Source organism: Battus philenor, unplaced genomic scaffold (genome assembly GCF_028537555.1).
Source record: "Battus philenor isolate CCGP_79_NKW_IND1 unplaced genomic scaffold, ilBatPhil1.0.hap1 SCAF_22, whole genome shotgun sequence".
Taxonomy (NCBI): domain Eukaryota; kingdom Metazoa; phylum Arthropoda; class Insecta; order Lepidoptera; family Papilionidae; genus Battus; species Battus philenor.
The window spans coordinates 108,795-121,051 of record NW_027181685.1 but is presented as its reverse complement, the minus strand read 5'-3'; positions in this window follow the sequence as shown (position 1 = coordinate 121,051).

The following is a 12,257-nucleotide window of genomic DNA, read 5'->3' as shown; positions in this document are numbered from 1 at the left end:
TCGCCATTAGTCGTCGCGACCGGAAAGCTCTTCACAAATCGCGCGCGCCCGGTCCTTCCATCAACACTAATCCCCGGCCGCGCGCAGCGGTGCGGTACGGCCGTGCGCTACATATACCTATATGTAGACGGAGATATATATAAGGTCATGTCACAAAACATTTCACCCCCTCACTCGTCGGCCCCCGTACATCCTGGACGGACGAGTTACACTGCAATTTACCTACTCTTGGGTATTGTCTCAACTTACAAGATATATTCTCGATTTTTTCCGCTGAGCGAACGAAACGCAGCGCGGTGTCAAAGTTTAGGCGGACACTATTTACAAGAAAAGCGGCCGTCAGCTTAGTACCGCAGCGGTCCATAAATGTCCACAGTTTAGCGCCGGGCGACGGCTCCGTAATACAATAAGCAAATTGAATGAAGTCGAGGAGGTGGCGTCGATAGATTTTCTTGAACAACACGCGCGGCGGCGGCGCGGAATTGGTTCGAGCAGCCGCGCGGCATACTAAGCGCGCTCGCACTAATCCGCGCGAGATTGAGCGCATGACGAGCGGTTGTTTTCTTTTGCTCCTCTAATCGCTCACGACGGAACGATAATCTCAGACCAAATTAATATTTTTGGTGCACGCGATCGAGCGACGACGCGGTGGGGATACTTGAGAGGTCAGGTTTACTCATGTGTATTCTTAGTCAATACTAGACTACCTGTTCGCGATCTAATTCAATAGTGTCCTTCTAACATTAAATCCAGTGGTCATTACCTAAAGGTTGAATAGCAAGTACCTTTATAAGCAAGCTTAAAAACACACTGTGTCAATATACAGCGAGTTATGAAGAGATTTTTACTTTAATCATCTCAAGTCCGGAGAAGCTGTTAAAGCTAAAGGGCCATTCCATCACAGTGGACGATGCTCGCAGCGCCAGGACGTCGCGTTACGTCCACAAAAGGGTCGCCTGCAGCCTGGCTGTCACTCTGTTAGCTTTAGAGGTACGTGACGTAATGACACCGAGCTGGGGACCCGCACGCGCTCAGGAATCAAGTCCGCGTACCATCTACTTCACCAACTAATTGTCACAGTTCCTTAACTACAGCCATCACCAATACAAACCCTATATTAGCATTAGTAAAATAGTAGTATATGTGGGAAGTTACATAATATCTAAAACACTATGCAGTTCCGTACCTCACGACATAAATTTTACACAGGTCAGCAAGTTCTTTAATGGCAGAAATAATGATGATTTATTTCGATTTCATTTTCGATTTAAACTTAGCGATAGAAGCTGCACCATTGCTGCGAAACTGCAGAATGAAGTCTGCGGAAGCACCATGATCTGGTATGGCCACCTTGCAGGGTAGACACTGTCAGTGGTTCTCTATTTTTTTTTTTTTTTTTTAAACTCTTTTGTGTTACAATTGTATACATGTGTATTGTGAAGAGTACATTGCACGTGTACGCACACAAATACAGTTGGCATTTGCGCTAGAAGCTTGGCGGGGGGCCGAGGCGTTACCGTTCATAGAAGTGGTCGAGCGAAGTGGTTGGATTATTTTAATGTGCTCATATGGAATATTAGGTTAATTGGTTCAGCCAATTTAGATCCATTGAGCCGCAGTGAATGGTGCGGGACATTAGCGCGTGGCCCGGCGGCGTGCGGCCGCAGCCCGCGCCGCCGCTGTGCTTCTTATGTTGTCGGGCTCCGCTGACAAAGGGCGCGCAGACAAAGCGCCCCCGCGCCGCTAATGGCGCGACACCCGAGCCGCTCGGCTTTGACACGCGCCCTGCGTGACCCACTTTTCATTTGCTCTGACTTGTTCTGATTGTTATGATATTCCATTTCATCGCGACTCCAAAGGGAGTCTGTATGAAATAACTACACGTCGTGTCGCGACTCGCGTCTCTTCATAATTCGTCTTCATTTAATTTTGCTTTAATAGGTGCGCTGTAGGGTACGTCCATGTGCGCTGGACGCGGGCCTCTTTAAACTAATCCTATTATAAGTCTCCGCGGCGGGCTCGTGTGCAGCAGTGGATGTCTTGCGCCGGATGTCGGAGAGCACAAAAACCGGTGGTCCGTCGTGTAGTTGCGATGAAGCCCCGCGTAAGACGTACATCGTTGGATCATCAGACTAAGTTCCTCCATCGCTAGATGTAGATCTTTCCCAAGACGCTATGTGGATATCTGTTCCCAACTACTCTCGTCAGGTTAAGTCCGAGATTTTCGTTTTATTTATAACGCAACACGCGTACAACCCATACACGACCTTGCATCCTTCAGCCTGCCAACATATGAGAGATAGAACCGACACCTTCACCACTTCACCATCTCAATTTAATTGAATTGACTTGGAAAATATCGTTGTAATAATGAACATTTCAGAAATTAGAAATTGACGAATTACAAATCGAATTGACTATAGCGGAGTGGAAAAGGTACGGGATTGTTGCTTTAAGTACAAAGTTAGTGCACGTTGAAGAAGTTCCGGGATGTAAGGTGGCGTTTCAAAATGTGCGCAAGAGTTGGAAAACCTGATCTGCAACGTCACGTTACGGTATTTGATTCTTGTGTTGTGGAACGAATGTCCAGCACCACCATGTCCAGAAGGTTGGATTACCAAAGCAGCTTGTTGGTGTTTAGCTAACGAGCACTTGAAAAAGAATGATTTATATGAATAATAAACTAAATCAGAGTGCAAAAAGTGCTTCTAAAGACTGCGTGTTAATAGGCTTATTCGAATAAGGAATTTCTGATTTTGACCGCTAGTGCATGTCAGCTGAGACCAATTTGATACGAACGAGAACCTGATTGAACTCTGCAACTTAATAGAGATTCCAAAAGCGCCCTCATCTTAGTGTAGCCCACAACAAACTCTGCCGGGACGATGGCCGTATTTTTGTTGAATAATACTGAAACTTGCAAAGCTCTCAGCGGCCGTTACAGCGGAGAGCGCAGTTCACGACGTTTCCGCTCGACCGGGCGCGGGCAGCGGGCAGCGGGCAGCGGGCAGCGGGCAGCGGGCAGCGGGCAGCGGGCAGCGGGCAGCGGGCAGCGGGCAGCGGGCAGCGGGCAGCGGGCAGCGGGCAGCGGGCAGCGGGCACAAAGGCCGTTGCTATTTATTGACATTCCTCGTGGGTAGGTACCGGTCGTCTCGGCGCGGCTACTCTCGCAGAACTAATCGGCCCTTTTTGCGGCGCTTTTGTCAGCGCTTAAGTCTAATCTCATCGAATGTTTTAATCCTAAGGCGATCCTAATTATTCTCCTCATTTCTTATTCCTTGCAGCGAAACTCCGAGCATAGCTTTTTCTATTGTTCTCTGGTTGACCTTGAGCCTTCTAATTAGTCCCGTCGACAGCGGAGCTGCATGCCATCACACAAATAGTAGAGCGCAAGTCCCGACCGACGGCACGACGTAGCTAACAGAGGAAAAGTGTCTAAGAGACACGCGTCTCGCTTTCAACAAGACCCTCCGTGCTCCGGACGCGTTGACAATCCTGGCCACAGCGTACTGTTCATACACCGCGCAACTGCGGAACCCTTTGTGACATTAGTTTTTTAGGTTAGTTACTCTGTTGTACAAGACTGTTTCATTTCAGTTATGACAAAGAGTTTATCTAATCCTAAAGTTCCTTATATCGAAAATATTATCCACTCAAACTGAAGGCATTCTCGTGTCGAAAAAGCGTATTACCTCCCTATTTTTCTTGAAGCATATGCGTACTTTGTCTCATTCCTTCACGCAAAATAGTAAAACTTTACCTAGTATTTTGTATACGTCAAGTAACTAATATTTTGCTCTCTCTACTACTCCGCCTTCAATGCGGAAATAATAAACGAATGTGGTCACTGTGGCACGGTGTACCTGTGTTCTTTATTTGTCCCTTTTTTCACCGTATTGCATAAGGAGACTGGTGTATAAATGCGCATTCCGCGCTGCTTGCCTGGCAAGGGGCGGCTGCAGTTAGCCGGCTCGCTACGGAGCAGCGCGCTCGAGTTATTTGCCCCCATTATCCCACCTCGTCAGGCAGGAGTCTAAAAAGTTTCAAATTTCTCTCTAACAGGGAGCGGGCGCGTGCGTTCGCGAAGTTGGTCGAAGATTCAAATCGACGGACACAACTGCAGTCGTTTGCAAAAGTTGCGGCGCGGCGTCGTTATCGCCGTGCGCCGGTCGTCGGGCACAATTCGCTCGTTAGCTCGTCCTCTACGGAGCCGTGGAGCCGCGCCGGGGCTGCGCGGCGGCGAGCGTGCGCGGACACTGACTGATTGCTCATTAAAACTTGCGTGTCGCGGTTGCAGGAGCGCGCGGGGGGGCGGGGGGCACAGGGCGGCGGGGGCGCAGGGCGGCGGACACGCACCGCGCGAATACTTCGTCGAATTCCCCGCCCTGCACCTCTAAACACTTTAATTGATTCCGCTTTAAAATTAACTTCGATCGCTTTAATTAAAGGATTCTTGATTGTTGCCGCTTCAAATATGTTCAGCGCGGCGCGCGGTCGCACGAGTCACCTTATTTGTAGTCAAGGGATGGATGGGATTTTTTGTACGTACTGTGCCAAAGCTTCACTTGTAAGAAGTCTCCAATTCATTTGTAATAAATGGAATCAGAAATTTTAATCAAATTCAGCAAAACATTGTCGGACTACTATTAACAAACTTCAAAACGCACATTAAAACTAATTCAATAAACGATTATTTAAATGACAACAATCCTTGGCGGTGACGACGCCTGACTATTTCGATTTTACTTGGACTACGTCTCATACAGTGTATTTGTATAAATGTGTATTAAACTCTATTGAAGCGTTTTGTTGTGGAATTTCTTTTCCACATACCACCTTGTGAAGCAGAGGACACTAACAAATAAAAAAGCTTAATAAAATAAATAAATAATGAGTTAACATTCAATTAACAAATAAAAAAAATTCTGTTAAAAGTTTTAATGAATTTTTTTTCTTTATCTTTTCAAGATATACTAACCACTGCTCTCCGGGAGGATTGGGCCGCGTGGAATTTCCGGCTACTTTTTCTCTGGCCATCCTCGGCACCTTGGAATGTTATCGGAATCTCACAATGAAAGGCCTAACGCCTCTTGATACTGTACCTAGATATACCGCTGATCGGCGCTCAAGCGGCATCATCTTCTTTCTACAGCAATCACAGACTAAATTTTTGGTCCTGATAAGATGCTATGTTGTCAAGGACATCGAGCCGTTATCTAAAGTTTGCGTAGTTTTCTCACGACTTGTATACCAGTGTTCACTAAATGATCTAAGAGGATAATGACATGAATAAATAATTAATCGACAAAAGTGTTGCAAATCAGAAAGTTCGATATAACTCGATTTTTTACCGTATTTTGGTAAATCACGAAGAAAAGAAAAACAAAAAGATTGGTTAAAAATTAGGAAATGTAAATATTTCATTTTCCCGAACAAATCACAGAGAGAAATAATAAATCGATCTCTACCTACCGAACATTTGTAGTTGATTAGTTCACTTCAAATGTTCCGCAGTTAGGTGAGGCAGGTTTACTTCATCATTACTCCTATTGTGACTCCTGAACTTTTATGGAAAATGGTAAGTCATTGACACGAAGTATAAATAAAAAGGGGCTAGCATTAGAATCCTGTAGAACACCAATCTCTGTATCGGAAGCAGCCGAAAATAAGAGGCAACAAGATCAAGCGCGGCACCGCGTACATCCTGGCTGACTTTGTGTAGTATTGTTCGATGGTATATCCAATCAAAGACTTTGGATAATTTTAAAACACCACAATTACATTTTGCGACTTTTACCATGCGCGGTAAATGTATTTAAGAAGATTGGCACGCGTATCAGTTGTTGATTTACTTTTGATGAATCCATCGTGTTTACTATGCATTGCAGGCATGGCAGGCATTGCAGGCATGGCAGGCATGGCAGGCATGGCAGGCATGGCAGGCATGGCAGGCGGTTTCGTGATCGCTTTGTGAAATTATTGCACGCGGAGGACGCTGCTGACCATCCTCCGAACTTGTCTGTAACAACGGTAATCCTAAATAATTGATGCACAAAGTTTCAATGACACGTGCTTGTATTCGGGAATCGAACTCGCGACTCACGGTTGTAAGTCTTGTCCACAGTCACCACTGGGCTGCCGCTGCTCGATGCGCACGAGTCTAGCCCAGCGCACGCAGCGAAACAAATCAGGGGGCTGTTTGGATGATTTAATTGTTTCATTCTATCATTTGAGTTCAATACATTTTTTCGAAACTCTTGCATAAGGTCGGTAAAATAGAGATCGGCCTATAATTATCGGACTATAAGTCTATGTAAGAAAAGGACCAATATTTAGCCACTTCCGCACATGCAGTGGAAGTCGTGCAACAAAGTGCACCGCCCGCCAGCCCGCTGATACATGCGTATGTGCAAACAATGCGAATTACACAACTGCCACCGTTAATTCACTCAACACATGTTTCACCCCTACTTCTACGGGGTATCTTCAGGCTCTATCTTCAGGAGCTTGTTACACCAATTAGTGCCAAACACAGAGTGTAGACTCTGTGTTTGGCACTAATCGGTGCACTTTGTTGCACGACTACCACTGCATGTGCGGAATTGGTCCTTTTCTTACTTAGAATAGACTTCCGCACGGTAACGCCTGATTCCATTATATACTAAGGTCTATCACCACTTTTAAGAGAAGAAATAATTTCACCATTTTTCATTAAATCTAGAAACACCCCGATCTGAATACATTTGTCAAATATCAAGGAAAATCTTGTGGCGATGACATTTTTAATGTTGCTAATTAAATTAACCGCAACACCCTGTGGCGAATAGCCGCGTACTCAAGCAAATATTGTTTAATATTTACAGCGGCAACATTTAATTAAGTCAGGAACGGTGTGTGACAACTAAAAGGAAGGAGAAATGACAGATGGTCATGCAACAATATGGAACATGTAAAAACTGTAAAACATAAACTAGTAATTATACACACATTATACAAATTGTCAACAAAATTCCCAACGATGTAATTTTTATTCAGATTTAGCGTTCCAAGTCAGTGCTTCTTAAACTTTTTTGTGCCATACCCCACCTTAGCCTTTCTAAAATTACGACTCTATTTCATATATATATATATATATATATATTGTGCCGTTATTAAGAAGAAAAATATACATATATTTAATTAATTAAGGGTAGTGGGCAGAAGGCCTGGTCTAATTTTACACCGCAGCTCGGTACTCCTCTGATGGTGGTGGTGGTCAGCCGCACGATCTCCCAGGACTGGTCAGGCAGCAGCAAGTCGAGAGCAGGGAGCGCCGGTAGGTAGCAGGATGTGATGGTTCCGGTGAAAGTTGATATGAATTTCAACAGTGTAAAACTCGCAGCGTAAAACTTGCAGCATAAAACTTGCAGTATAAAACTTGCAGTGTAAAGGTCGCAGTATAAAAGTTGCAGTGTAAACTTTGCTGTGTAAACCTTGCACCCCTTTGGGGTGCGAGGCGATGTAAAGGTTGTGGCGTGAACTAAATGATGCCCAGAGAATGAATAGGACCAAGGCGTGAATTTATAACGTAAATTCTAATTGGCCCCGGCGCGTGTGAAGACACATAGCTGGTGAACGCAACCGACACAAAGAGTATGCGTCGGTGCGTGAGACGACACCTAGCTAGTGAACGCGACCGAGGCCTGGATCCTTCTCCCGAGCACTCGTGTAAACTCTGTGTGCTGGTGCGCGGGCGCATTGGAATTTTTGTTATAAAAACAAAGATCCGTTAAACCAATAGCATGCTCCCACGACCCCACGCCACTTGAGACGTACCGTTACCCGCTAAGGGTTGAACAATTTTTTGCTGTATTGCGATTTATGAGACGTTTCTCGTGATTGGATATTTTTTTTGGTTAAAATTTTAACTAAGATTTATGGGACGTTAACTTGCAACGTTACAATATATATATATATATATATATATATATATATATATATATAAAAAACGAGAGGGTTAAATTCGTGGCAACAACAAGCGATATATCAGAAAAGCTCAATAAATACCCAAACGAACATCCGCAAGCGCCCGCCGCGCCCGCCGCGCCCGCCGCGCCCGCCGCGCCCGCCGCGCCCGCCGCGCCCGCCGCGCCCGCCGCGCCCGCCGCGCCCGCCGCGCCCGCCGCGCCCGCCGCGCCCGCCGCGCCCGCCGCGCCCGCCGCGCCCGCCGCGCCCGCCGCGCCCGCCGCGCTCGCAACCGAAAACAAAGCGACGATCGCCTCGTTTATCGCATTGTCATTTTTCAATCACATTTTATTTTCGTCTCATTGTATTCCTGCGCGACGTCACGTTGTTTTTATTCTAATTAAAGACTATTGTGCTGGTGACAATTCTTCAAACCAGTCCATTAGTTGGCAAATCATTTAAGATAAATCCATGCCCGACTGCGCTCGATCTCCGTGCCGACCTACAGGAGGAATCAACTCTATATTTTCTTGACACAGTCTCTCGTCATCTTCCCCGCCACGTGCCATGAATCAAGGTTCCGTACAAAAATTCTACAAAGTTTCGTTTTGTTTGAAATGCGGTAAATCAATTGCACAATAACGCGCGCCATCGCTTGCTGATAGACAAAGACTAATTTATTATCGAACACACATACACACGAGATGTGCTCGATGTTTCCTTTCTGACAAAACGGGTTCACTTTCCAAAATACATTTATTTAGGCGGAGCTACGCGAGACGTCTTGATTTCACTTTAAGACAAAACTGTTTCTCGCGATCACAGTCGATATACATAATAGTGTTACCGGCGAGTGGCATGTTCTCTCCGGATGCAACCGCTTATTATTTTTTTTCGAAACTTTTGCTACCGAAATTATTCGCCTTTCTGTGCGTTAGATGTTCTCTGCTGTGTATTCTGCGAGTGGCGGTAAGAAACCACTCGCGTATGATTCAGGTCCTTGAAAATGAAACTTTAGTGTGATTGACGTGCACATAACACATACGTATGAAGGCTATTTATAATCGTGGACTATTTACGATTGTAACACAAACACAACGACAGCGACTGTCTCACTTTTAGCGTCTGAATTAATTTCGAAATTTGAATTCGAACACGCAACGATGATTTAAGTGTAAAAAGTATTGCAGCTACATATATAAGGTGATTGGTTATAAGTATAAAAGCTTTAAAAGGAATATGTACATTTGCTCTCCATTACTATACGATACACCCAATACAAAAGTCCGAGGTTTCAGATGTAATAATTAATGTATCGTTGATATGGTAAGGAAGGTGTTATCAAAATTCGTATTACTATATATTAAATCCATTATTGTTTACTATCTGCTGTGGCACATGTCCCGACGCGATCAGTCCGGCGCTGCCCGGCCGCGCGCCTTGTTTACGAACAGCTGAGCAAATGAAACAGCCGCGCAATCGGTCGAGCGATTCCAACCACTTACGGAATTGTATGTACTTCATGTACAGTCCGTTCCGCGAGTGGATTTATGTAATTTGGTCAAATGAAAATCATCTCCGTCGGTGCAAGTGTGCTCTGAAGTCAGCTGCGGCTGATGTTGGCATGAACCTTAATATCTGTCATATTTAAAAAATGTCATTTAGTACGTTGGCTGGTGTCGGACTCGATAATCGGCTTAGTCTAGACGAGTGCATCATTTTTCTCTGCCGCGGCTGTTGAGCACGTCCAGCCCGGGTCGGATGGCAACACGTTACTGTGGCAGCTACCTGGGTACTGTTCCAATCGGTCTCGTAACGATCTATACGAGGTCATAACCTTAATTACTGCCGTAAACTTTGTATGCAGCGAGTGCACGGGCGCCGGCGGTGAGGAAGCTACGAGTCAGCAGACAGACGCGGTCAGGCGGCGCCTTGCACAGAAGATTCCAATGGCCCGCCGCACAGCGTCGCTCCACTCGGCCCTTATGCATCTCGAAGTTGAGCAATAAACATAGGTAACAGATAGATAAAACTCTTGCTCGGCTGAATAGAGGCTTTTATTTTCATCAAGTATACCATAAAAAAAGGTTCTTATGAAGAAAAAATGAAAAAATGGAAACATAGACTAAAATACCAAAAGAAACTCTTTCGTTTACCCGTACACAGTAAATTTGAACATTTGTCTGCTGTTAAACATTTACCGTCAATCAAAACTTAAGAAAGCGAAGGCAGGGCGCAATCAAACAAAACCCCGTAACAAAATCGTTACAGTAAAAATATAATCACATCAATACTAAAGTTTTGTATCTAACGGAATAGAAAACATGTTTTCTAATATTCAATGTAAAACTTATTTATTTATTATTAAGAAAACTTACAGACTAATACAATAATAAAGTGACACTAACACAATCATATTGACAGATTGCTAATAACTAGCTACAATAGTTATATTGCTTGCGCACTAATTTGTTATAAAGATAAGTATATACTTAAATAAGAAATATGACATAACAAGGCAATTAATAAAACAAAATCCAAAAATCAAAACTCAAAGTCCCAGTTTGGGTGCCACTTACCGCAACAGTTATGTTCGAACAATTGTCCGTCTCGCCGTGCTCGCTCTAGTGCAACACGTCTCATGATTCAAACGCAGAGGATGTTCATTCTACGCTTAATAATTAAGAGGCCACTATGACATAGATTCAATTCGTTTATTTATTTTATACAAAATTTTCGTGGCTGATAGTTAACATATAAACACTTTTTTAGAATGAAACAATATTGTGTAGTTATTAGAGTGGGTGCGTGTGCAGCGTGCGTGGGGCGGCGCGTGGCGCGTGTGTCCGGCGATCGATCCCGCGGCCACGGGCAGGTGCCGCCCTGCTATTTATTAAATTGAGCAAATATTTATGCAGCGCCCCGAGTGCCGGCAGCCGCGCGCCCGCAAACATGCGAGCGTCATCCCCGCTGCCAGCAGTGCTCGAACCACGCGCCGCCCGGCCGACCACATGATCCACGCGCGACGTGATCTGCGCCCGCGTGCGCACGCCCAGCTCAACTAAGTTCCGCACCTATGTCTATAGCGGTCTCTTCACGTGTCAACAGTGCACCGAGCGGCACAAGGAAACAGTTGACAGGCTGTATGACATTACAAGAGTAGGGTCAAATCGTACCGGTTGCTCACTTTGTTTGTTTGTAAATGCGCAACCTTAATACTAGGTTTTACGGGTTAGTTTTTAGTATGTGTATCTGTAGATGTCGGGAACTGTATACGAAACAAGTAAAACTTGTACAAGTTAATACAATCAAATTATTTATTATTTAAGTGTCTCTTTGGAAAAGAAACACTTATGGAATAAAAAAAAATTTCAACGAAAGTGCTTGATTTCATAGTAAGATTGAACAAGTGCTCTTAAGCATAAAGGAAAGAGCTTAAGGAAATTTTTATAAGTCTGATCGCACAGGAATTTTTCCAAAAGAATGATAAATAGCGCAGACATTGCCAATTTTCAAAAATACTGACAAACAATGAAGCACCTCGTATAAATTTTGATGTGCTTACATCGGAGGAATTCTTCCATGGCGAGGCTAACACGGGCACAGACTCACGAGCTTGATATCATTCACGGCCGGCTCACGTGATTCAGAAACAAATTCCCGGTTACGAATGAGTTTCAATTGTTCATTCACTGTGCATGTGTCGCGGTCCTCTTGTGCGTAAGTTTTGTTTTTGTTGTTTGCTCTTGGATTCATTCAGGTAAATTGTTTCAGTTGTACCGAATTCAAATAAAAATGTTGTGCGCATCTGTGTTTAATTTTAAGTTTTAAGATATCCTGTCATTTTGAAAGAGATTGCCTTATTTATTTTCAACAGTAACACGTGTTGGCTTTGGCGTTGAAAATATGTTATAATAATGGTTGGTGTTATAACTAAAGAGCTGTTGTAGTCCCGTGTCGGAGGCTGGACGCGCGTGCGGACTTTGAAAATAATTATATACCTAAAGTTGGCAGAGGTTAATGTTTTGTCATCATTAGGTCACTCGGACTCAAGGATAACGGGAACGCGTTAAATTTGGCACTTGAACGCAGCTCCGCAGCTTTATTTTACGTTGAATGAAGTCATTACGGGGAACCGATTTCATTATAGTTCATGTCAAATTGAATACTTCTGGCATTACAGATAGTCACTGTAAATAATTAAGGTTGCACAGACAATAAAGAATTGATAATAATTAGAATTCAATATTTCAATATTTTCCAATGAATGAAAGTATTATTTTTGCTGTCGGCGGGCCGCCAGTATTCGACCG